The 26842-nt window shown below is 41.9% G+C and overlaps 1 long non-coding RNA gene across 8 annotated transcripts in view; it reads left to right on the top strand.

Moving 5' to 3' along the window:
- LOC102010513 overlaps positions 1-26842 on the top strand; it is a 75891-nt gene that overhangs the window by 26383 nt on the left and 22666 nt on the right. For 3 of the 8 annotated variants that reach the window (XR_001231848.1, XR_001231842.1, XR_001231843.1), the window contains exons 6-7: positions 13562-13667; positions 13887-13954. This is a non-coding gene — a long non-coding RNA (uncharacterized LOC102010513). Of the gene's footprint in view, positions 1-13561; positions 13668-13886; positions 13955-14795; positions 14834-19601; positions 19713-26842 lie in introns of those variants that run through there. The other 5 variants (XR_001231845.1, XR_264567.2, XR_001231844.1 and 2 more) reach the window with 4 other exon arrangements.

The raw sequence follows: 26842 nt of genomic DNA, 5'->3' as shown, positions 1-26842 counted from the left end.
ATACGCTGCCACACTGGTCTGGAGCTGGAAACACAGTGACTGACAAGACTGGCAAAGTTTCTGCCCTCAAGAGCTTCCAGTCTTGCAGGGAACACAGATGTATAAGCAAACAAATGATATCCTCTGGCTCCAAAGGGTCAAAAGAGCCATGAAGGAAAGGGGACAGATGGGATGGGTTGCAGGGAGAGCAACTGCCGGAGTGTGCCGGAGTGTGCCGGAGTGTGCTTCCTTTTGAATAGAGGACACCTGGGGCTGGACTGGTGGGAAAGAGGCAGCTGTGAATATCCAGGCAAGAGAAAGGGGTTACAATTGTGGAGCCCCTGGGGCAGTAGAAGGCCAGTTGATATGGTACTGTGTCTGCACAGCAGTGAGATGCAGAGACAGGCAAGAGATGAGGCTGGAGAGAAATGAGCTTCCAAGAACATGATGAGGATAACGTGGGATAATGAAGTCGCAAAATAAAAAACTCATTGTCCGAGGTGATGGAGATGGATAGCCATCATCTGCTGACTAGGAAAACTCACACTGTACTGTCTTGTAAATGGGAAGAAAATGTTTATGGTGGTAAGCCACTGACATTTAGGGACTTGTTTGTTACAGCAGCTGTGCTATTTTAAGAGGCACAGCCCTGTAATTATGGCAAAAGCAGGAAGAATACAGTGTAAAGCCCACAACCTTCTTGTCTCTTCAGTTTCACTACTGGCTGTCCAACTCTAAATCAAAGCATTCAGCTTCTCTGAACCTTGGTTTTTCTCTCATCTGAAAATAAGATACCTTTGGGAGTGTGTCTTCCAAACACTTAACACTGCACCTCACACGAAGCAATGCGTTGTGACTGAGAACACACATGATCTTCACAGGACAATGATCACCCTTTGGTGTGAGCATGTAATTCTGATGTTGACAGGATACCAACCACCACCATCATTCAAGATGTAAAGAATATGGAAGAAACTGGAAAAATGATAGTTTTGTTGTGTTGAAAAGCAAATAGTCTTAGCTGAGTCCCTTCTCAGGGCAATTACCCTGAGTACTGTGCATTAAGCTTCATTTTTGCATAAAAATGTTTTTCTAACAGAAAGAAAACCTAATACTACTTTTTCAGTTCAAAAAAAGACTGGATTCTGACTTGCAATGCTTCTAACAGACTATACACTCCACGTGAGAGGTGAGGAGAAAATACATTGCTTCCACCAGGAGAGAGAGGGAGAGAGGAAGGGAGTGGCAATATTTGTAGCACTTTCTGCGGTCCATTTCTATATAAATATAAGGTGCTATTATATTTGCCTTTCATAATTAGAAAGAAAAATACTCTTATGAAATTAAAAAAATAAGACTTTGACTCCTGAGTAACTGCTGCCATAGACATTTACCAGAACACAGAGGACAAACTCAAAGAGTAAGAATTTTCCTATCATTTCCTTACTTGGAAAAAGTCTGTGTCCTAAATTTGAAGGCTTCTGGGGCCCCTGACAGCCGTGGTGGAAGTAAAGGAACTGTTCTCTGTTGAGACATTCCTCTTTCTGGAATCTTCAATGGAAAATGTAATGAAAAGTAAGACATAATAGAGTTCACCAGAAGGTAGAAGTTATGTGTTTATAATTTTCCTTGAAGACTCCAGTTTTTCCTACAGGTCCTCAAAGTTGCCTCCTTTCTGATATAGTCTGCTGGGATTGTACATTACTTTGCCAGTTGGTTCCAGAAGTTGGGGCACTGTTTTGATATTTTTCTGAGGGGTTATGTTTGGTTGCTCACAGCTAATACTGCAATTTCTGGACCTCATTGCCAGTGAAATCTCTTTTCAAAAGGCTAAAAGAACTATCAAGGGCACTGTTATCTTGCTTTTAGTGCTTCATGCTTCAGTGGATAAAAGAGAAATTATGGAAAGTGGAACAGGGAGAATTGAAACAGATCTAAGGTAAATGCTAGGGTTACATATCAGTGGACAGGATGTATAGTAGAATGTTTCTCAGTCTAGAAAGGTCATGCAAAGGAACAGTGGATAGTGATGACTATGCTCCTTCCTAGAATTCTCTGGCTTTGACATTAATGCACATGCTAGTTACTATGATAATTATGATAATGCCAATATAATTAAAAATAAATGCTTCATGATTTTAAGTGATCAATACCATAGCAAGCATTTTTTTGTGTTTTCATTTAATCCTCCCAATAATCTAAGAAAAAAACTTATACTACTTTTGTAAATGAAGAGACTAATGATTGAAGAGGCCTAATAACTTTCTGAAATACTAGAAGTTAACACAAAACACTGCTAGTGTTTAAGCTTTATCAGTTGGTATCAAATCCATGCTGTCAGTCACTTTGTTGTGCTATCTTCTTGACACCTTTAAGGTGTCCACAGAGGAAGTACCTGTAGCATCTAGAGCACATCTTATAGTAATTGGTATTGATGCTGAAGATACCCTATTTCATTGATACTTTGTCTTTTTAATTTTCTTTTTTAAGATTAGTATAAATCCTAATTTACTAGCTTTGAAGCATTATGACATTCTCTTTCTTCTTTAAAATTTGTGAAGTTATAATGTCTCTTAATCAACCATCTGCAATCCCTCTTTCTTCTGTAAATGAATCTACTTGGCCTGACCATTTGCCACGTGGGAGATGAACCAAGTCAATCACAGCGGCTGGGCCAGGCACAGGAACAACTCATCCGGGCTGATCCAAGCCCTTTACCTCTCCATTTGGAGGTGGTGGAGAAGTCTTTTTACTTACATGAGCCAAAAATCACTTTTTTAAAAAAAATTCAGATTGGGTTTTTGAAAGAGTCCTGGATAATACAGACCTTTTCCCAATTCTTCTCGAAAATTTTTTATTGTAGGCTCCCAAAGACTTTAACTATAGGTGAAATTGGTCTTCTACTAATATGATTAATTTTACTCTTATTTGAGAGTAAAACCAAAAACGAAATAAAGATGGAAATGGTAATAATAAGGAAAGCCTCAGTTTAAGTGTTAGAGGACATAGTTTCTAGGGAAGTTCTAATACTCCTCAAAATATATGTTCAAATATGGTAAGAAATTTTTTACAAGGAAGAGGTGCTACAGAAGTTGCTGTTCTGTCTGAATTAGGGGAGTCCTGATTTTCTCAATCTAATCTTTACTATTCTATGCCAAGTTTAGGACTCATGATACTTTAGGCTTTACAAAATATTCACCTCTGGGTGTTTCAGTTTGCATAAATTTTCTTTATCCGGTATGCTTTTTTTTCTTGTGGAAACTTTCTCCACTGTACATTTTTTTCACCTATGGACCTATCAGGGAGAAAATCAGCTTGTTTTTCTAAATGGAAGTTTGTGTTAAACAAAAAAATCTAGCTACAAGTAAATTATGCTCTGGTCTTGAGGAATAAAATAAACACGAAGCAATGAAGAGCTATGTTTTGCAGAGCCAAATAGAACATGACGTTCAAAAGTTTCCAATTGAGTTCCAAAATTAGAATGAATCTTGGCAAAATGCATACTCATGTCCCATTAGGAATCTTATCATCTGAACTCTGTTCTGGCTATTTTCATGCCTTTTTCATTCCAGTAGCTCTCAGGAGGCCTGAGGACCTCTCTTCATGTGTTTTGGAGCTACTCCAGGACTGCTGATTTTTCCTTTGCTGTTGGTAAAACTGTGCCCCAGTTAGGATGGAAATAGGGCATCAAAACCCTAGTCGGTGACCTGAGATTTTAAAAACTCATTTCTAGTCTCATTTCTTATGGGAGCTTTTGCTGTTGTATTTATATATTGGGTAGTCATTGTTGGGTTTTACAACTGCAGTGCTTTTGGAAACACTTGGTGGCAGGTGGTGGATCCAGTCCTTTTGACTCATCCTTGGGTTCCAGCTTACAATAAAAGGCTCCCCATTTCTCACATTCTATATGATGTAGTTCATTTCCAGATTAGAATCCTCTTGGACAGATGCTCTGGTTCAGGTGTGAGTGTGGGAGTTCCTATCAGGCACTTGCTAAAGATAGCCATATGGTTGACAATTAGCATCAAGGAAGGAGATAGGTAAATATTTGCTGAGTTATCACCCAAGGGGCAGGATACCCGACTTCATCACCAGTGTGGACTTGAAGTTCCTCTTTCTTTTATTTATATGCCTCTGAGCACAAAATTTCGTCTTATTTCTCCCTACTCATGAATCAAAGTATAGCACTTAAGTCAGCTAATGTCATCTTAATCCCTTAACGTGCTATATTCATTCCAATATCAGAAGTTTGGCCATTTCCTGTTTTTCCACTTAGAATACTTCCCTCTACCTCCAAATGCCATTTACCCCTCCAGCCCATCTCAAATCTTGCATTCTCTGTAAACCATCTCAGTCAACAATTTCAGTTCCCTTTGGTTGTTTGTCTCTCTCTTTTCTCCATCTCTACCATCATGCAAAGACTAGTGCATTAATGTTCAGTCTTTCATTTTTCTGCAGTTGGTTTGATAATTGTGTCAAAGCATACTGAAGTCCCAACACATACAGGCTTTCTTTTTAAAAAATATATCTTGCAATTTGAAGTATAGGCATTTAGTATTTGCTCCAAGTTTAATGTAATCCAATGATTATAAAATATATGCTAAAAATTGGAGAGAATATGACTGAGATAAACTAAAGTAGATCTGAGTAGATTCTAAGTTTTCTTATCACACACACACATACACAGTAGCTGTGAGAAGTGATATGACATGTTCACTAGTCTGACAGTAGCAATCATTTCACAATGTATACATATATCAAAACATCATATTGTATATCTTGAGTGTGTATAATTTTTATTTGTAAATTATACATCAATGAACCTGAAAAAATAAGGCCTAGATAAATAAAAATATAGCTCATGACTGTCCAATGCTATTATGCAAAAATCTTCACAACAGTAGGAAAGACAAGTATTTCATAAATCATACACATAACATATTAAACATAAAGCTGAAAAATTAAGTGCTCTTAAAAATAATCTCTTTATCAAAAGACACAAGATAGAAAACCCATGGATTAGGTAAAGACATTGCAAATCATATATCTGAATAAGGACTTGTACTCAACTATATAAAGATCTACAAATTCATAAAGAAAAGATAGCCCAAGATAAAAATGCACAAAAGACTTGTAGAGGCAGTTTATAAAAGAAGAAATCTTTCAGTAAACAGAGGATAGATGCCTCTAACCTCATTATCCACCAGCAAAATACAAATTAAAATACAAAGATTCGGGGCTGGGGATTTAGCTCAGCAGCAAAAGCGCCTGCCTGGCAAGCGCAAGGTCGTGAGTTCGGTTCCTGGTACCGGAGAAAAACCAAAAAATAAAAAAATAAAAAAAATAAAATCCAAAGATTCAAAAAGTATGACCATTATAATAGTTAAAATGAAAAGGGCGTTTGATACCAAGTGTCAGTGTGGATTTAGGGTATTGGAACTCTTACATACAATTAAGATACAGTGTTAGTATATAGTTGGCAAACTGCTTTTCAAATCTTATCTAGCAGTACCTACTAAAGTAAACATATGTATACCATATGAAATAGCATTTCCATATCTTATCAAAAGACATGAAGGAACAATATTCATAGCAGCATTACACATAATAATAACAAGGCAGAAACAAGCCTACTGTGTAAGAGTAGATTGGGAAAATGATAAAGATGGTATGTCTGTACCATGAAATTCTTTCAGCAACAAGAATATACAGAGTATTATTACATGCAACAATTTAGATAAATTTCAAAGATATATTATTTGTCAAGTAAAAGAAGTCATACACAGAGTTCTATTATATCATTTCATTTGTTTAAAGTTCAAAAAGAAGCAAAATTAACCTATGGTAACCTGAGAGGAGAGATAGAGACCAGGAAAGAATGTTCTTCTTTTGGGTGATGGTTTGGTTTTTTTGTGAAAATTCATGAATTTTATATGTACAGTTAATGCACTTTTTCTGTGCATATGAAGTGTTTATGCTTAAAAGAAAAAGATTATGTCCTAGGGAGATAACTACTCTCAGCAGGGATTTTTCCACAACATCATTTCTCCTTATAAGCTCAGGAGTAGAAAATAAGGAAAGTTTGACTCAACAAGCAGATTCATAAATCATATTTCAAACTTCATTTTGCCCTTGGATAGAATAAAGCACTGGTTTAAGTTACTCAATTCCTCCTGCTTCACCAAATTGACTCATAAAACTGATGTGTAGATGTCATGTTGCCCAGCTTTCAGTGGGGACAGAATCTTTATTAACAACACTCCTGTCCTCATTATCTCTTGATTGTAGTGCATCTCCTGGCTCAAAATTTAGTAAGTTGCATGACTATGATCTTATTGCAGCTTGGATTATAATTGTATATATTCTTTTCTTATTTCATCACTCCCACCTTCTGAAGCTAAAGTAGCCTATGCCACTCAGATGGATTCTTAGAGCTACATTTTTGAAAATTTGATTTAATTGCATTAATTGCAAAAGTCCAGGGGATAAGCTGAGTGAGTAGCTACAGCTACACCTTATTATGCCTTGGATTCCCCCCTGCACGCATGAGGTTGAAGGGCATCACTCTCACCAAAACCCATCACAGTGCTGAAGCCTCTCTGGTCATGCACAGAATCACGGGCTTGATTTGTTAGATTTGTTCTTGGATACTGAAACTGTCTTAGGATATCCCAGCTGAAACATCTACAATACTGAAAGTCAATTGCAAACATATTCTTCTGTTTTTGTGTTAACTGAGTTATACTAAAATAAACTGAGAAAGTATTGGACTTGGAGTCCAGAAGTCCTAAATTTAAAATGTTTACACTTAAGCACTGAATAACTCTGTGACTTTGATGGTGTTGGGAGAAAGGGTGGGCATTTAGCACCTGTTTCCTTATCTTCTTTCAATGGGGCAGTGTCTTAGTTACTCTTCTCTCATTGCTGAAACAAAATACATGGTGCCCAGAGTTAAGGAAGGAAAGCTTTATTTAGCTCAGTTTGTGGAGGTTTCGGTCCATACACAGCTGGCTGCAATGCAGAGTGGCACATGGCAGAGGGCAACAGTTCTTCATGGTGGAAAACAGCAAAAGCATCAAGAGAAAAAAGGGAGCAGCAAGCAAGCCTCTCTCCCTCCCTTACATTGTATGCAGGCTGCCCGCCCCAGGACGGGTGTAGCACTCACACCCATAATCCCAGCATTAGACCATGGATCAATCATAAACTCTAGAAGCCCGCCCCATGACTGCCTGAGGCTTTGAGGGGACATCCAGACAGCAAACACAAGAGGCAGTAACACCGCTTCTCAGGGTGATTGAGAGGACTCCTTCATACACGGATGCTCAGCTTTAACATTTAGCATTTCTTCAAAAAGATTCCATGTGTCAGAGCCTCCACTGGCTCTGGAGATATGCCAAAGGCTCAGTCTGGTGGGTAAGGAAGGTGTATGAACAAACTCCTTTCGTATTTTCAACTTTATTCATTATTTGCCTCCAAGAAGCCTTTTGTGTGCTTTTTATCATCTCTCTCTTACCCATGAAATTTTAATACCACAGACACACTATTTGTTTATGTAAGTATGCATATTGGAGCTTTGAATAAAAAGAACATTTTTCTAGTCTCTCTTGCCAAGAATCACCCTGGCTCCCTTGAAGTTAAGATCTCCGTATTGAGAATGAGCAGAGTTAATGATTACACAAGAGCCTGGAGAGTGCTGGGTTGGTCTCACCCTAGGTACAGAAGAAGAGGCACTGGGCTGGGTGGAGCTAGAAAAGCTTCAGGACAGAGGCAGGACACAGCTGCTCACAAAGGAGGTCTCAACCACTGTGTAGTTGTGAGGAGCTGGTGTGAGGCCAGAAGCCCACAGTGGGGTGGGTGCAGAAGGGTGCCAGGGCATGGCCACACAGGGCCTCGGGTCTGAGCTCAGGAGAGTAGATCTTATGCTAAGGCAGTGGGAACGCATAAAATTTTAACAAGGGGAACAGCTTGCTCAGATTGATACCTTGTCAGTTCCCTCTGGCCTTGTGTGGATGAGCAGAGAAGTGTGGGCAGAGATAAAGGCAGAAATCATGATGTGAATGAAAACAGTTGCCGGCAAGGGTGAACAAGGAGGAACAAGACTTTGAGATAGAATTAAATGGAGCAGTTTCTGTGTAAGTACCTGGCCTGCTTCAAGGCTTGATGGCAGGGCTTCTTATTACAAGGTAGGCTTTGGAGGCTGCTGGCCAGCTTGGTATTGCAGAGGCCACAGGGCCTGATTTCAGAAAGGCCACAGGAGTATGTTACTTGTTAAAGGCAGGTTCTCCTTTGAGTTGGAAGCGAGTAGAGTAAAACTCACCACTGAGCCCCAGGGAATGGCACAGGTGGCTCCTAGGCTGACAAATTACGCAGAAATGCAAGGCAGGACCGTACAGGCTGCAGCATTCTCAGGCCTGGGCAGCACTTTATTCAATAGCTTCAGTGCTCCTTTGCCGTGGCACTAGCCAAATGAGAAGACACTGATGATGCTGGTTGCTGTGCTTTTCACCATTTCTGCCTCTGCTCACTTTTGGGAATCAGCTGATCTGCCCCAAAGATCTTTGAAAGACGACTGTACTGTGCTGTGACTCTTGTTCACAGAAAATGAGACTCCTAGGGGGTGAGCCAACACCAAGTTACTTATTTCAGACGCTTCTAAGCTTCTGGAAGAAGTTAAGAAGGGAGGAGCATAACAGGCAGGAAAGGGGTGGGGAAGCCCTGGTGTGAACGGCTGTTCTGTGAAGTAGAGGGCTGCGGCCAGTGATCTTTCGGCAATCGGAGGCCTGTTTGCTGCTCCTGGGAGTGGGGAGAATTCAGGAGGTGGCCCCCAAGGTGGTTGCTCCTGCTGGTGTCACTCGTCCTCTTCCCCACCAAAGGTGCGTCAGTTCCCACACCCTGCTGGTTCTGCCTCAACCTCTCGAATGTGTGTTCCTCTTGCTTTCCCTTTCATACTATTCACCTAACTTATGATGCTCAGCCTGGGCTGTGTGGTCGTTTCCTAACCAGTCTCCCTAGTTCCAGCCTTGGCCTGCCTCAAACCATTCCCTGTACTCCAACCATGCAATCTCCCTAAATCTGATAATGTCTTTCCATTGCTTAGTACCCTCCCATGCCTCCCCATTACAGTGGTGCAGGTAACTGTCTGTGGTTACAGAGCTCTTCTGGATTGAGCACTTACTGCTTCTCTAACTTCTTCTCTCACCCTTTTTACATGGTACATTCTTCTCCAGACAGTTTAGCTTCATTTAGTTCTAGGAATCCAGTTTGCTTAATTTCTTTACACATGTTATTTCCAGAACATTTTCACTCCTCACCCTCTTTGCTTTAGTTTAAATGTTGTCTTATCCAAGGAGACCCATCCAAATCTCCAGTGCAGGATTAGGGGCAGTGAAGTAGGTGTCCAAAGTATAACACCATTCTAATTCCCAGAACCTGTTTTACCTTAGATAGAAAGTGTCTTTGCAATGTAATTAAAAAACTTGAGATCACCCTGGATTGTCCAGTAGACCCTGAGTGCAGTATCTGTATAGGAGACATATGGAACAGACATGACAGAGAAAAGAAGGATGGAGAGTCACCAGAATTTGGAAGGAAAAAGGAAGGGTTCTTCCTTAGAACCACAGAGAATGTGGCTCTGTTGACACCTTGATTTTGGTTCAGTGACAACTGATTTTGGACGTTTGACCTCCAGAACTGTGAGAAAATATCTGCTATTATAAGCCACCAAGCTTGTAGTAATTTGTTACAGCTATCCTAAGAAATGAATACTTTCTTGCTTTACTTCTATAACACCTCAGTCACACTGGGTTGAAAGGCCTCTTGTTTGCATTCTGAACTGCAGCAGGCTTCATGTAGGCAGGAACGTGTGTGTATAACTTATGCCCCACATTACGTCAGTACTTTGTACAGACTGAGCAATCAGTAATCATTTGATATAAAGATGAGGTAGCATTGGCTGATATACACAGGGCAAGCTTTGTGGAGGAGTCTGGGGCAGGAGCTGGGAAACACTGAGAAAGGGGTGATCACTCCCAGCACCAGAGTCACATTAATGAGGTCCTGCAAATGAGAACTGGAATGATATGTGAACTCATAAAGCTCTATCAGCCTGACTGCCAGAGAAGGTCCTGAAATAAAGCTGACTCACACAAGGTGAACTCATGGGACCTTTCCTGCATGCCTGTATTAGTTAGGGTTTACTAGAGAAGCCGATATAACACAAGATATACAAATGTATAAGAAATTACAAGTTTGGCCTATAATGGTCAGCCACACAGTTGGATGCAGAAGCATGCAGAGGGTGTCTACATGCTGGACACTGAAGAGCCCAGTCCCAGGCCTGGGGCTCACTGCAGTGTCCGTGTAAGTCTGTATTAGGAGGCTGACGGGTCTGTGACAGAGTGCTTAAGAATATATGATGAAGGCCGGAGAGTTTATAGCAGAAGGCTGAAGAATCTCAGGCAGAAGCCAAACAGTCTGCACCAGAAGCCAGGAGACTACCAAGCTGAAGGTGAAGACTGGAGTTCCTCTGAAGAACCAGCAGCTAACCCTTTTTTAATTTCTTTTTTGTATGTAGCCTATCTGCCCTGGGGGGTGGGGGTGGTCCTCTACGCCCACACCCTCTGTATGCCTTTTTTTGTACAGTCTCAGGATGAATATAAAGTAAGCACCTGGCTCTCTGCTGAGTCACATAGTTAAACCTTTAAACTTTTAAAATTGACACAGTGAACATCCCAGAAGGGTAGAACCCTTGAATCACTTAGCCAAACCTCTAGACTCCCCAAGTTGACACAATGTATCAACCATAGCAATGCCACAGCCGACCTTACAGGTGTCCTCAGCAACTTTGTGTGATGCTAGAGGGTCACATTTTGCCATGACAACTGCTTTCTCCCACAGAGCTGGCTGGGTCTGGGACTTCAGTCTAGTATACACGTATTATCATATTCTCTGTGTGTCATTGTTCAGAACAGACTGGGAAATACTACTAAGGTTAGGTGTCATTCAAACTTTTAAAATTGAAATATGAATAAGACTAGCTACATGCTTGTTGACTCCAGTACAAAATAATATGGTGGCCCTATTATTTTTAATGATTATTGTTTCTAATGATCAAAAATCATTAGAAATTTCAATATACAATATTTGAGCATTAAACAAGTGAGGGGGTCTTTTAAAGCAGGGGTCCTCTGTAACTGCACAGACCTTATACCCAAGAAGCTGACCTTGACCACAAGGAAAGATTTGTTTGAGCTAGAGGTGAGGTTGTTGTGTGCAATGGGTTAATGTGGTAGGGAGTAGATTAGAAGGACAAAGCGGGAGGTAACTGCAATACAGCAGTGAGCAATAAGGCAGGAGGGTGGAGACCCTGGCTGGGCTAAAACAGTTTCATAGAAATGTAGATGGAGGAAAAAGGCAAGCCCAGCCAATGACGTGTGCTTGCAGTCAGAGGTGCTTCTGGGTCTTCCCAGACTTTTCGGTCCAGGCAGAGGCACCAGGGAATCTAGGTTAGCACAGTACTGCATCAGGTAGGAATGACTAGAGTTCAACAGGAGTAAGAATGAACAGAGGCAGTTCACCCCACAAAGGACTCATATATGACTATGAGGATGTTGCCTAACAACACGATGACCTACGTGAGGGAGGCGGACGGGAAGGCAGTGAGAGAGAGGGGCCCGTGGAGGTGTGAATGTGAGTGGATGGAGAGTGACGGGAGCCATCATGAACTCCTGATTGTCCAAAATTGACAGACGTTGTGCCGTATCAGCCCATCACAGGCAGGTGAGAATGCAGGAGCAGAATGATCAGGGCTTCAGACTTTTAGACAGAAGCCAAAGATCTAGAACTGTGAAGTATTGTCCAGTATTTAAGTGTTGAACACGAAGTTAAAATTTTAAAACAACGTACAGTGAGTCAAAGCAAACACACTCAAGGTCAAATCTGGCCATGGGATCAGCTCATGGCTTTCGTATGGTGCACAGTGGGTAGAGAACAGGGGCCAGATTCCAATCTTGCCTCTACCCGGACAGTGGTGGTCCTCAGGCAGAGGCCTTCTAAATCCCACTTTTCTGCACAATGGGGGTAGTTTTACCTACAGTTTACTTGTAAGGGGAGTAACGAGGAGTCTTTTGGATAACATACAGATGCCAGGGCCAACCATATAAACACTAAATGAATGTTGATACCATTCTTAAGCATCTCCCACATAGCAGGTGCTTTGCTATGTACTGTATATATTCTGTTTATTTTACGCTCAGAGTTATCCCATCAAGTAAGCTTTATGATAGTTCCTAACCCATTTCTCAAAGGTGGGTTAGAAGTGAGGGTGCAGGGATCTAAAGTTTCTTGTTTCAAATTGTGGACTCTAGGAGGGAATGAGAATTTAAATTTCATTATTTCTGCCTCCAAAGGTTTTGCTTTTGAATAATTTCTTTTTATGTGGTATTGACTCTAGTATTTTCTTTTGGATTTTTCTTGAAAGACTGTTCTAGCAAATGGTATTTTTCAAAGAAAAACTTAATAACAAAACAAGAAGAAAACCACACTTTATATATGCAAACACACGTACTTGCTTGCTCCAAATATAGTAAAGGTGCCAGTAATTTTTTTCCCATCCAATGACCTGTTAAAGAACATTGTTTACACACATTTTTCTTTGTATTTTTTCCCCAATTCATGGGACAATTACTTCATTCCTATTCTGCCTCAGTGGTGGGGAAGTTGACAGTATAATGAACATGGGACTAGGTACAGGCCCCAAGGCAAGAGATTAAGAGGAAGACCCTAACACCATTATTGAGTAGCACAACTCCCTTGAGTTCACTCAGGAATGGTGACAGGGGTCAGAGTCCAGCACGGGGCCTCAGGCCTGTGTTCCCTGAGAGGCAATTAGGTGTTTGCTCAGCAGACTTGCTCTTCTTGTATATCCTGTAGTCCTGCAAATTAATCATCCCATCTTTGCCTTCTCCTCAGGGGCTTTAGACTCTGGAACTGTCTATCTTGGATCTTTCAAAAGTCAGAATTTATTTTTTTCTAAAAAAAAATGAAAAGGAAAGAAAAAGAGACTTGCATTGCTGACAAATTGAAATGAGCAGGAATTTTAACTTGTTCCTGGAACAAATTATAGGGCATTCAGATTGCAAGTGGAATTGCAGTAGTGGTGGGGGAGGAGGACTCCACTCGGCACGCCAGAGTGATGAAATTCATAGCCAGCAGCTTTGTTTGATTCTTTTGACTATGGCCAAGCCAGTAGGGCTGAGAGCATGATGTTCTCAGTAAGAGCCTTGACAATAACATGATTTGTTCCTTTTCCACAGCTGAAAATGGCATCTCAGCCTGTGGAGGGGAGCTTTCCACTGAACCTATGGGATGGGAGGGCTGATTTCATCCTCTAGCATGGGAAACGAAGGCATTAGGCAGAGCAGATGACAATGGAAATATTAACTGGCAATATTTGCTTAAACAGTATGTATTTTTATTTTGGAGGAACATTTTTTTGTTTTGTTTTTTCATTAATAGAATTTCAAACTAATGTGCTCCTCTTTCCCATCATCAGATTCAAACTGAATACCCCCCTCTCTCCTAGGGCTGCCATGCCAGTGCTATTTTGGTGATACACAACTGAAATTACGTCCTGAAGCTTGACCCAAGCTGCCTGATACTTTGAGGCCCTGGGCTTATAGCTGCCTAAGGTATGGTTTATTTTCCTATGCTTTTCTGAATTCATTTGAAAATTAGAAGGATGTAAAGTAAGCTTCAGCTTTCTCAAAGGGGAAAGTTGGAAGCTATGGGGCATTTAGGCCAGTAAGAAAGATGATGGCAGCAGTCACACTGCAATCAGAAGTAAAGTTTCTCTGACCTTCATCAGTGGGAAGCTTGGCTCTGGCCAAAGCATTGCTCTCCTGCTGCAGGGAAACCGCAAGTCACCAAAGAGGAGAACGCTGCCCCTGCTGAACCTGCAGTCTGGAGCAAGAGCAAGGTGAGCTCATGGTCTCTAGGCAAAAACAGGCACTTTGCATCATCCAACTTCATTTCCAAGTTAACAGTCTGCATTCAAATTGAATCTGCTGATCTACGGCATATTATGAGGACTGAGCAGATTTTAGGGCTGGCAAACTGTAATCCATTTTCTTCAGATTTTCTCACCTTTTGAGCCTTTGTTTCTATGGTAGATGTACTGATCCTCATGGTGCTTATAGCAAATCCCATAGGTTCTGTGGCACCATCCTGGTGGAGAAAATTCCCCCTCTTTTCTCCTTTCATAGAGATTCTGCTTTCTTAAATGTTCCAGGGGGACAGCTAGGGGTGAGAGGAGTGATAGCTAAGCGTCTCGTGGGCAGAGACTGCCAGTGAAACCTCCAAGACAGTCACAAAGCTATTCATCTTTACAAACGATTTGAATCTTGGCCATGGTTAACCCTGGGCCTTAGGCAACACCTTTTCCCTGAGTCCCTCTGCTTTTGTGGTGCTGGGAAGCTCAGCTTCCTCATTTGGATAGCAGGAACAGCAGTTGGCTGAAGTGGTGTTGTGAGGATAAGGAAACAGGCACAAGGTAACACCTCGTGTGGTTCTGTCACCCCTTTGGCATGGAGTCTGGATGTGTAGAAGAAATGAGAGCACAATGTGCATGCAAAGCATGAGCAGTGTAAGTACAGTGAACGGAAGTTAAGGATGTAGGGCTGAGAGGGAAGTATTGGCTTGCTCCTGTATCAGGTGATGGTGCTGGTGGGGCAGCAAATAAAGCTATCCAGACCACTCTGGGAAACTTCCACGTACATGACTGGAGTGGGCTGATAACGTGGTTAACTTATAACCCCCAGCTGAACTGAGTGCTGGGTGTTGGAGGCCCACCTGGGGACTGTTGCCAGCAGCATAAGAGGCGGACCTGGAGAAGAAGAAGAAAGGCTTTTGGGAACTAAAGAGGCTGTTGGGAGCAGAGGAAAGGCTGTTGGGAACTAGTGGAATCTGTAAGAAGCTGTTGGTTCTTTTGGAGGAGCTCATCATGCTGGCTTTCCTGATGAACTTGGCTGTTTTCATCCTCTGAAGAGCTCGGGATGTTATTGGCACTGAGAATGGCTTTGGCTCACTTTTGGGGAGCTCTGGTCCTCACATTGAGCAACACTTCCTGGCCCTGGAGAGGAAGATGGTGCACTGCCAGTCTCCTAGAGAAGCTTGCTGCGTTGGCTTTCCTGATGGGAACTTGGCCATCTTGATCACTGGAGGAGCTCAGGACCTCACTGTTGCTGAGGATGGCTGTGGTAACTTTCTGGGGAGCTCTGGTTCTTCTGAGCATCACTTCCTGGCTCCAATGCAGATCCCTCAGCCTGCTAGCACAGAGCATTCATCCTGCTGGCACAGACTTTCTAGATTCCACCACTGACCTTTGGGTCTTCCCAGAGCAGATCCATGAAACAGGACTGCATGAGACGTCGTTAGGAGCTCTAGGTCTTCAGCAGGACTTGTGCAGGACATTTCTGTGGGATCCAGGCCCTCAGCTAGTTTTCTTGGTCTTAGTGTGTGGACAGATTTCCTGTACTCTTTTGTATACTGTTCTTTGGGTGATTATTGTAAATAATCTTACAAACTATGTGTCCTGTATTATATTGTCTCCCCTTGCAAAAATAAGCTCCAAACCAACACAAAATGACCCTCCATGGGCCCGTCCTTTAGCACAGCCAGGCTTGGAGGGCTCTTGGATTTGGCCAGGGCTACCATTCGAGCTCGCCTCTTCCTGCTGATGAAGAGTGAAAGGGAAGGCTCCATTCACTCAGGATTCCAAGATATAACAAGGAAACACACAGGGTGCACAGTTAAGTTTGCATTTCATGTACACAGTGAGTATTGTTTAGCGAGAATGTATCTTACATAATATTTAAGATATTTTCATAATGAAGAAATTCTACTGTTATCTGAAATTAAAATTTAACTGAGTATCTTATATTACATTTGGCAATCTTCTTCCTGTCATTCAGACATCTAAGGGGTTAAGGGTAGAATAGCAGGATGGAGTTCTGGCATCTTGAGAAAAAGGAACTAACAGTGCCTTGGATGGCTGGGTCAGTTCAAGAAAACTGACTCAGATGGTGCATAGTGGTGAAGTTTTTCCATTGTCAAAAAAGCTACATTAGCTCCACTTTCCTCTTAGAATCATGGTCCTTCCTGGCACAGATTCTGAAGTTAATGCCCTGGGCTGTGGTAGCTTTGGAACTTTGGCCCCAGAAGGAGATGCTGCCTGCACTGGCTAAGGACCCAAAGCATATCACATTTGTCCATAGTGCAGGAGTTTTTAGGTTGCAGTCAGTTCCCAGTCTCAAGAGGAAGCCAGGAGTGTAAGAAAATCAAAGAGAGTGTAAAGGAGGTTTGTTCTTTACCTTTTAGAATAGCAAGTTCAAAAAACTTGTAAAAATTTCATAGAGACTAGATTTTGATAGCTATACTGAGGCAACAAACAGTTCCCAGATATTAAAAGTACAGCTTATTTTTTGGCTTAGATCTCATGTGCAGTAGGGTAGGCTTTGTCATGCATCCCCTTGTGTTGTCCCTCCCCACATGATACCAGAAATGGTCTATACAACCACTGGAGCACTGCAGGAATGAGACTATAATAACTTTTGAGAGTAGGTTATAAGAGACACCATGGCTTTGTCTTGGGCATATGTTCTTGGGCACACACTCTCCCTGTCTTTCTGAGACTACTTACTTTGGAGAAAGCTACTGCTGTGGTGAATAGTTGCTCCAGTGGCTACCACATAGGGGAATAGCATCAGGATCCAAGGCAAAGGGTTACTAACCTTGACAAAAAAGCACACAGAAGGAACAGTTGATGCCTTGCCAATGTAAACTCTTCACTCTCCAAAAGATCCTCTTAAGAGGAAGAAAAGAAAAGCTACATACTAGGACAAAGTATTTGCAAGCTATGTATGTAAGAAAGGACTAATATCTGAATTTACAAAGAGTTCCCAAAAACCAAACAGTGCAGACACTAGACAGCCCAATTAGAAAATGGGCAAAATACAATGACATTTCTCCAAGGAAAATATACAAATGGCAATAAGCACATAAAGCAATATGCAAATTGAATAGCCATGGTGGAGATGAAAATTAAAGTCACAATAAAAGAGCTCTGCACACTTATCTGAATTATTTTTTTCTCTCTCTCTCTCTTTTTTTTTTTGTGTCTTTTTGAGACAGGGTCTTGCTATGCAGTTCAGGCTGGCCTTGAGCTCACTTTGTAGCCCAGGTTGGTCTCAAACTCACAACGATCTTCCTACCTTAGCCTCCTGAGTGCTGGGATTACAGGCATGTGCCACCATGCCTGGCACCTATCTGAATGACTAAAATGAAACATAGTGACAACTATGAGTTAAACAAACTATGGTATACCCAAACCATGGAATACTACTCAGTAACAAAGGGGAACAAATTATTAATAAGTGCAATAAATAACTTGGATCAATCTCCAGAGCATTATGTGGAGTGAAACAAAACAAAACAAAACAAAACAAAATCTAAAGGTTACACACTCTATGATTCTATCTATGTAACACTCTTGAAATAACAAAATTATAGAAATGGAGAACAGATTAGTAGTTGCTCAGATGAGGCAAGACAAGAGGGTGGTGGATGAACTGTAAAAATGGGCAAAATGAGCATCAGGCCACTGTTCTGGTTGTGATGTTATACTATCGCTGTGGAAGACATTGCACTTTACCTGCTACCCAGCTGTGGAGGAAACCTGCTAATAGGTAAAGTGGATCTGTCTGTATTATTTCTTAAAATTGTGTGTGAATTAGTTGTCTCAAAAAAGTTAATTAAAGTTTGTGAATTAAAGTTTAATAAGACACCTAAAATAAACTTTAAAAACTGTATTTCTATTACTTAATTAAAATTAAAATCAACAACCTATTTAGAGAAATATATTTAACATGTATGGCAAAGACTAATATTATAATTATAAAAAGATCTTTGCATAATCATTAAAAAAGAAGAGATAACACAATAAAAGTGCTACAGACAAGTTAGTACCAAACTAAGAAATACAAATGTGCAGAAGCAGTGTGGCCATGGGTTCATTTCCTTACCCTCCATTTAATGCCCCAGTTCTTTATTAAAACACTCCACACTGGACAACCAGTTATAGGGTCATCTTACTAATAAACTGATAAAAAGATATTCTCCTTCTCCAGTAGTGAAAAAAAGTTAATTTTTTTCTATAAGCTTGCTAAAGAAGAAAGGCTTGCTACTTCTCATTGTTGGCAGAGGTATAAGAAAGGTACATCCTTACATTCTGCTGGTGAGAGTAAGTTGACTTACCTTTTCCAAAGAGTAATTTATCAATTCATTTTAAAAACCTTTAAAAAGTATATTTCAATGAGTATCAGTTCCACATATAGAAAACTGGGCAAATATACAAAGATAAATAGTCAAGGATTTTCACTGAATGGTTTTATACATTTTGAAAACAAACCAAACAACAAATATTTATTAACTAAGAATCAAGGCTGAGATGCTTACATAAATAATGGTACATACATGCATGTACATTTGATAAAATATTATGAAACTATTATGTATGTATACATACCTATATCCACATATGTATACAAAGTATAGACACAGAGATACTAAGATTACAATGTCTTGGTAAGATACTTGATAATGCTTTTCTTTTATATACTATACTGTGTTTTCTAAATTATTTTCAAAAGGCATATGCTTCTTGAATAATGATAATATAGCAAATATTTTTAAAAGGACACTGAGAAAGTTAGAGGATCAAGGTAGTGTCAAAGAGACGAAGTTAAGCAAAAGAACGCAGACTGTCACTTGGGAGAGTGGCCTTGACAGCCCGTGGGCATGGGTTCCAGCATAAGAATAGCATGAGGGCTGCGCCCATCCAGCCTGAGGAGTATGATCCCACCTTTCTGCTCTTTTTTTTTTTTTTTTTTTTTTTTTTACAATGATCACATTCAAATTAGAACACATGAGATAGGTACTTTATAAACTATGAAATATTAATGAAAATGTTTATTGCACCTGTTAGAAGTGGCCCCTGCATGCTGCTGAGTGATACTTAAGAGCGGCTCTGTAACACTGATAAGCTAGCAAATCCATTAATATGCAACCCTTTGATCTTTCTTGGGCTCCACCTGCGTGGTGTGATGTCAAGAGCAAAGGTTTGAGCATAGTGACACACAGGTTCTAATGGACCCATTCACTGCCTTAGAAAACTGGGGCAAATTACTGTGATTCTCTGAGCTGCTTCATCTATTCAAAGTGAGGAACAATGATGGTATCATTTGTGAAAAACACAGTAGACCTAAATGGCCCAACAGTGTTGATTTTGACTACCTAGAGGTCGTTAGATGGAATCGCTGAGACAAGAGGCTTGAGGAAACAGTACTCCAGGGTGGTTAGCCGCTATGTCAATGGTGCATTAGTATCTGCAGAGGGCTTATCTAGCACTCTTCTTTAGTAAAATCATTTCTTTGGTAGGATGGATAGTGTCAAAACTAGTGATTGGTTGGGAATATTGTATAGTCTCTACTCCCTTCAACAAAAAAGGCATGAGAAGGTAATAAACGGAGACTTACTAGAAGATGACAGTTCTATCTCTTCCTTCACAGAGGAACCTATTGGCTGGTCTGACCTAGAACTGCCAGGCACCATCCTAAGAATGTCATGCTATCTGCCACAACTTGAGTCTGTCATGCACCTGCCACTTCTGGGCTGCCTGGGCTAAGGTGGGCTTTCCTAAAATGCTCAACAAATTGAATTGCTGTTCTTGTGCTTCCTTCTCACTGCATGTGCATATGTCTCCTGGGGTTCAGCTTAACATTTTGGATGGCCTTGGAGAGGAGATTTATAGTTTCCATGTGCCTCCAACTTGAAAAGGCTATTAAGTCACCGCAGAAACCAAAATACTCCCTCTCCCCTTCAGCTTGTAAGGTTCTTTCTCTCTGTCTCTCTCTGTTTCTGTCTCTCTCTGTCTCAGTTTAAAGGAGACCATAAACACCTTTAAAAGCAGGGACTATGACATTTTGTTAGGCTCTTGAATACCTAGTGCTTCATACAAAATAAACATAGGAAGCAAATATGTTTAGTGACTAAACATGTTAGATTTGGAGTAAAACTTCTTGTAGTCAAATCCCGGCTTTGCATATAGTGAAAGACTTTAGGGAAGCTTGGTGTGCATCAGTTTCCTCCTCCATAACACGCAAACAGTACCGTCTTGACTGGGTTCTGGTGTAGCTTAAGTTAATTGATGAGGAGCTCCCAACAGTTCTTGACCTTTAACAAATGTTAGCTACTCTCATTAAATAGGTGTAAAATATTTGTTATGTCAATTAATAGTAGAAGTATGGCGTTCTGGTAATTGCACAAGAACTCTGTTTGGGCCAGACACTATTGTGCAGTCAGTTGCTATAAATATGTTCCCATTTCCAAGAAATGTATTTCTGCCAACAAATCATACTGTACCTCATGCTACACCATGCCTGGTGGGGTTAGAAGCCAGTCCACACAGCCAGTCTCTGGGTCTCCATCTTCTGCTTCTTGACACAACCCAGAAGAGTGCTTTCTATGAAGGGTGCCAGAGATCTGGTTGCAACTCATCCTTAATGGGTCCTCAGTGATCGCCACATCAGGATGTTGATTATGACAGTGGGTAGACATTCCGTCCCATTACTTTACCCTATACTCCTCTTTCCTCACAACTCTAAGTGATTCCCACAGGGTAAACTGGAATGAAAACAGTGTACTTGCCAACCCTTGGAAATAATAACCCATCAGAGTTGGGTTTGGCGATTGTTCTGTGGTTAGGCTAACATGCGTAGTGCTTGTATTGTTTGCAGCATTATGTGGGCTTCCACATGTGTGCCCAGAGGCACTATAACTCACATACAGATCCACATGGGGTAGTGTGTTCATCCACCTGCATGCACACACATTCACAAACACCTTCTCTTTTCCACACAATTTTACTTATTCTGAGAAGATCTGGCATAGGAAGAGGGGTGGGAGGAGAAGGAATCTGTTTTAATTCTCACATCTTGCTTTCTTCATTCTTGTTTTGAAGGACTGGGATCTCTACCTGGATTCTTTTCCTCCACCTTACACCCCGTGGGACACCCACCCCTTCTTTCTCCATCCCTGGGAAAGCTCTACCTTAAGGGTATAGCTGTGGTGTGTAAATACGCATTCAGAGCAGTGACTCATTCAAATGCAAGCTTGAAGGCCCTTTGTCCTCTCACACTGAGCATCCACCCTTTCAGCCTGGGCTGTTGTACTGAGGACAGTCATAGGATAAGGAGCATTCCAACCTGAAGGCTGTGATTCTGTCTTCCCAGCCCTGAAATTGGTTTTCTGGTTACTGCTGGTCTCTCCAGACTTACCCCGATGATCCTGAGTATTTAGAAACTCCTAACAACCACTGTCCCTGAGATGATCTAACTTAGAAGGCAATTCCTTGGACTCTGGTCACACCAACCACTCTATCACTACTGTGGTTTGTCTTGCGTGTCAAATGAACAACAGGAATCTGAGGTTCCTTGGGAAGGAGAAATGTCCAGATGGTGACAACACAGGTTTTACCCTCACATATGAAGGCTATTTAAAGTTAGTGACTATGACCATCTAAGCATGTCTGTATACATACAATTTTCCTGGCAAACTTTCTCACCAGACGCTTACGATGCTGAATGAAAGGGAGAAGTAAGGTTGTATTTGCTTTCTACCAAGAGGTCTAGGGCATGGCTGATCAATGATGTGATTTTAATAGAGTTGAGGAGATGAATTCCCCACCAGAGCACAATGAAGATAAATATTGTTTAAGACCTATGGGCTCTTTCACCAAGCACCTATATTCACACGCACTGGCATTGGCAAGGAGAGTAGTTCACATAGGTAAGAGATGTTTGTGTTCTGGTTGTCAAGGAGACAGGGAATCTGTTTGCTTAGCTCAAAGCACAGGCAAACTTCGTAAGCACAGCCTGCATTGTTTTCCGGACCTTTACCAAATCTCTGCATCTCTGCCCCAAAGCTATGTTGAGTGTATTGATTTCTGGCATGTGTTCTTCTCTCCATATTTGTCTTGTCTCCCCCTCTGCCTGCAAAGCTGTTGACCTAAAAAAAAATCCATGTGGCAAGAGTTTCTGCCCTCAGGAGACAGCTCAATGTTGGGCAGCCTCTGGAGAGACAGACAGCAGCAGGGAAGGAGAATATCCTCAGCCCAACCCCCCACACCCACTCCTCAGGACTGGGAGCACAGCAGAGACTTCCTTAGCCCAGGACACTGGCTGGTCCAAAGGACAGGTGACATAAGTAGAAAAGGGTGGCTGGGAAGATTAGAGTAAAAGCGGTTGGGGACCCAAGAAGAACATGCTGGACCTGAAACATACAGTTGATTTGATCAGAGGGACTTTTGAGGGTTGTCATTGAGATCAGATTTTGACAAAAACAGAATTTTGGCCAAGTTGGGAGAGTGGACAAGATATGAAGAAACATCAACAGTGTGTTTTAGAGCCAGGTGCTGGGATGAGTGTTTGTCTGGCAGGAAGGAGGGGAAGCTTATGGGGCCAGTTGGGTGAGTCACGCCAGCTGTTCTGTTTTTCCTGGGAGCCTTTTCTATGGACCTGTTTCAACTGGTAAATCACCACAGAGCTACAGCTGAACTACGGGCAAAGGAGACTGACAACACTTAGGGCAAGCTTTTGCTTGCTCAAGTGTCCCCCAGGAGGCCTCAATTTTTCCTTCACAATCCGGCCCCTTTGGTGTCTCTGAGAGTCCCAGAGCCAGGTCTCCTTTTGTTCATAACCTCTTTAGCTGTGGAGAAACAGCATTCAGTCTTACAAATCTGATCCTTTAGGAGTCCCACACAAAGTTGTTTTGGGTGATGGAAGTTTTTTAGATCAAAATTGAGTTACATCCACCCTTTCTCTTAGGGACACACCCACACACCACCAAAATGTGTATTCAGGGAGGAATTCCATAACAGTGATACATTTCTCTCATACAGTCTTCTCGGGGCCAGGCACACCTAGAATGGGCACACTATCCTTCCATTGCACTGTCTTCTCTCCCCAGCAGAGGAGAAGGCAATGTTCAAGGAAACTGTTTTGCAGATGAATGGATCAATAAATGCAGATACATGTAGAACAGTCTGATTACATAAATGAGAAAGAAATGCCTCAAGGGAGCATATGAAAGGTTAGGCATAGAAAGCACCTTCTGCCCCCAGGAGAAGAGATTCCAGCCTGGTGTGGAGGGAGCTGAAGGGCGAGAGTACTGGAGATGTGGGAAGTGCACACCCTCCATGCTCACAGAGACCCCCGCTTGCTTCTCAATTGCCTGCCACAATTACATTGCCTTGCAATTGCTCTTTCAGCTGTCTCTCACTATTCTATGAGCTTCAGATGCAAAGCTTTAATCTCTGTATTCCCAGAATGCAGCTCAATTCTTGATGTATGGTAGGTGTTTAAAACACAGAAAAATGACTCGGGCAAAATCTGGAGGCAACACAGACCAGTTGAGAGCCAGGGGCCATGAAAATATTTCTTGATTTAAAACACTGGATACATTTAGGAAAATGACTTTTGTAAGGGAGGGTGATAACTTGAAGTTTACCTTGAATGCTTAGATTTTATTTAACAGTGAGTCAGGGACCTAACTCAATCCTTGAAAGAGTCTTCTTCGGCAGAGCTTTAGAAGTAATTTTGAGAGGCATGTGTGGGCAAGAAAGAGGAGAGGAGAAGGAGGCTGTGGGCTGAGGGACTCACTGGGAAGGTCTTGCAGATAGTCAACATGAGACAAGGGAGGTACTGAAGGGATAGGTGTGAAAATAAAGGGGAGTTGAGGAGCAGGGTGCAGAAGCATAAGTAAAGGCTGGATATTATGAAAGAGTTAGAGCAGATTCATTCATTTTCTTCTCTGTCTTTTTACTTCTAAATTCACACATGCTTTATTCAGCACTGGGGAGTGTTAAGTGCTCTTCTCCGAGAGCTGTCGGGTGACAGTTGTAGGGGACACCATAGTCTGAGAGTGACCATGCAACAGTGTGGACTCCAGATTTCTTCCACATTGGTTCTTGTTCCAGTTCTGCTGATGTGGCTCTCGGGCAATTTAACTTCTCTAAAGCTCATTCTTCTCATGGAATAATGACCGACCTCCTAAGGTTATTTTGAGGACTGCCTGAAATCACACACCAAACTAACAAAGGCTGAGTACTGTATGATAAGTGAATCTTTCTTAAGCACCTACCTTTGTGTTAGGCACTGTGATAGGTACTAGGAAATCAAGACAGAGAAGATCTCATCTCATCCTCCAGTGCCCTAAAGAAAACCTTGTGGGGTGGGGTGCAGTGTAATCTAAAGTGGTAAGTGACCTAATGGAAAGATGAGGTTTGCATCATGGAATTCAGAAATGGGATTAATAGGGTTTGGAGAATTTGGGGAACTGCAAAGGAAATGGAAGTTGAATTGAATGGTTTTGAAAAGCAGTAGAAGTTTAGAAGGTGAAAGGGGAAGAAAACAGAATGTCAGACAAAAGGATCAGCATGCACGAAAAAGGCAAAGAATAATGAAGGCGTGGCACGCAGGTTATAGCAGGGATGAACAGAGACCCCACAGGGGCCACACATGGCTGCTAGGTATGTAGTAAGCACTCAACAAGTCAGCGCAAACCTGTGCTCTCCCTGCCTTCGCTGAATTCCAGCTGTGACTTCCTTATACCACACATGACTTAAACTAAGAAAATGGGAGAACATCTCAAAAAAGGGAAGGAGAGAAGGCAGTCCAGGTCCTGAGACCCAGGTTGCTAAAGCAGGGATGATGTGTGAATGGAGAGAGAACAAAGCCGGTGCCACCCATAACACTGCTGAAGGTCCCTCAGTGTGCAAGGGGCAGAAACAGGAGCATTCACATCACATATGCTGAGGGGGGAAAAGCCCCAAGAATGTGTTTGGTCAGTTAAGTCAAATGTACTAAGAGGTCAAAATGGAAGAACGCAGCAGGGCTGCTTCCAGTGGCCTTCAGCACCCTTCTCAGAGATGTCCATGGTAACAGTGGCAGCTACTTGAGAAAACTGGCTCTCCAATGTCTTCTGCAGCTTGGGCAAAATTTCTTCCTCCCTTCCCTCCCTACTTGTCTTCTGCTTCCCTGGCCCACCGGGTCCGTGATATCTGCAGACTGCAGAGCTGTGGGAGGAAAATAGCACCAAGATTTACCCTGAAGCCACTCCATAGACCAAGCTTCCCAGATGACCTCCCCACCTACCACCTGAGTCTTTTGCTGGGTTTCATTTTCATTTTCATACAGGAGAATCCCACTGTCCTGAAGGGTAACTGCCCACATCCTGGATTCAGCCTCAGGGAAGAATTTGGTAAGACAGAAAAACACAGTCTTGATCTTCACAGTACCTGGTGGTGCATTCTCCCAGGAGATGACCTTAAAGGACTTACACCCCAAATATTTAATGACAAACATACTTTGTTGTCAGGATAAAGTCCCAAGGGACCGGGTTGTTCACAAATGCACTGGGAATTAGTGAGCACACATTAAGTCCCACACTGTCCATCTGTTCAAACCCTGTGCTGACCCTCCAGGTGCTGATGTTCTACATGCTCCAGGTGAACAGGGCTGCCTTTGGCTTAACCGTGCACTAGTGCTTCAGGATGTGGGCTTCCTTTGCTTTATAGCTGAAACCCTGACAATGAAATCACATTTGAAAGAACAGTGATTCAGTGGAGGAGACAAACATGGCTGGCAGGGTGATCCCTTTCATTCTTGCTTCCTCATTTTTGCTCTTCAGATCGTCTCATATTTTCTAAAATTAAAACAGTAACTGTACTCTGAAGAACAACCCTGGATAGCAATATAAACCGACACAATAATACTCAATTCATTTTTGGTTTATCAGTATGTTAACACCTGGAACAAAATGGACTTAAATAAAGATACAAGATGATACTAATCTTAATATAATTTTGTTGGAGAAATAAAGGCAAAAACAAGTGATTAAGGAGAAAGTAGGCTGTTAAGGAAAAACAAGTCTGAGGTAGCATAGAATAGACCCAGGAGAAGCTAAAATCTATGCTTGCATGAGAGAAACTCTTGCTTTTTCCTCACAGATTGGCTTGTGTTCTTATTGTGATTCTTATGCTGCAAGACCTTCCTTACGCTATGTTAAGAAAAGCCATGGAGGTTGATCATCAAATGCCAATTCAGCATCCACTAATCACAAAGCAGAATACTTAGCATGTGCCGGTACAACAAGGAATGCTGCTCTAAAACCCCCATCATCTCCACCAACCTCAGATACCCTTTACTGACCCTCAGGTTAGGTCAGAGCACTATCGTGTGCTTGTGCAACATCCCGCATAGGTCTTTCACAACAGCCGCCGTGGTTGCAGCTATTGGTCAATATCTGTCTCCCCACAAATTGCAGGAAACAAGAATGATGACTCTTGGTGAACTGATTGAAGCTGTACCTGGAGCATCTCCTATAGGGGTCCACACAGACCGTAAGACTTCAAAACATGATGAGTAAATGAAAGAACAAACAGTGGAACAAAGAGATACCCTCCCCAGGCCACTGATTTATTAACAGCAATGGAGGATTGGTTATTTAAACATCAACTCATTTATGGTGCCCTTCCTCCCTTCCTTCCTTCCTCCCTTCCTTCCTTCCTTCCTTCCTTCCTTCCTTCCTTCCTTCCTTCCTTCCTTTCTGCTTCTTGTATTACTGCCATAAGCCTTATACCCTACTTCTCTCACTAGTTCCTCAAATATTAAAACAATATCACCAACAACAGCAAAATGCACTCAAAGTGTATTCATCCTGGAAGAGACAGGGCACCACTCCAGGACTCAGC

Source organism: Chinchilla lanigera, unplaced genomic scaffold (assembly GCF_000276665.1).
Source record: "Chinchilla lanigera isolate Chin_1 unplaced genomic scaffold, ChiLan1.0 scaffold00117, whole genome shotgun sequence".
Taxonomy (NCBI): Eukaryota; Metazoa; Chordata; class Mammalia; order Rodentia; family Chinchillidae; genus Chinchilla; species Chinchilla lanigera.
The sequence above is the reverse complement of the archived record's forward strand: the minus strand, read 5'-3'. Positions and strand labels throughout refer to the sequence as shown.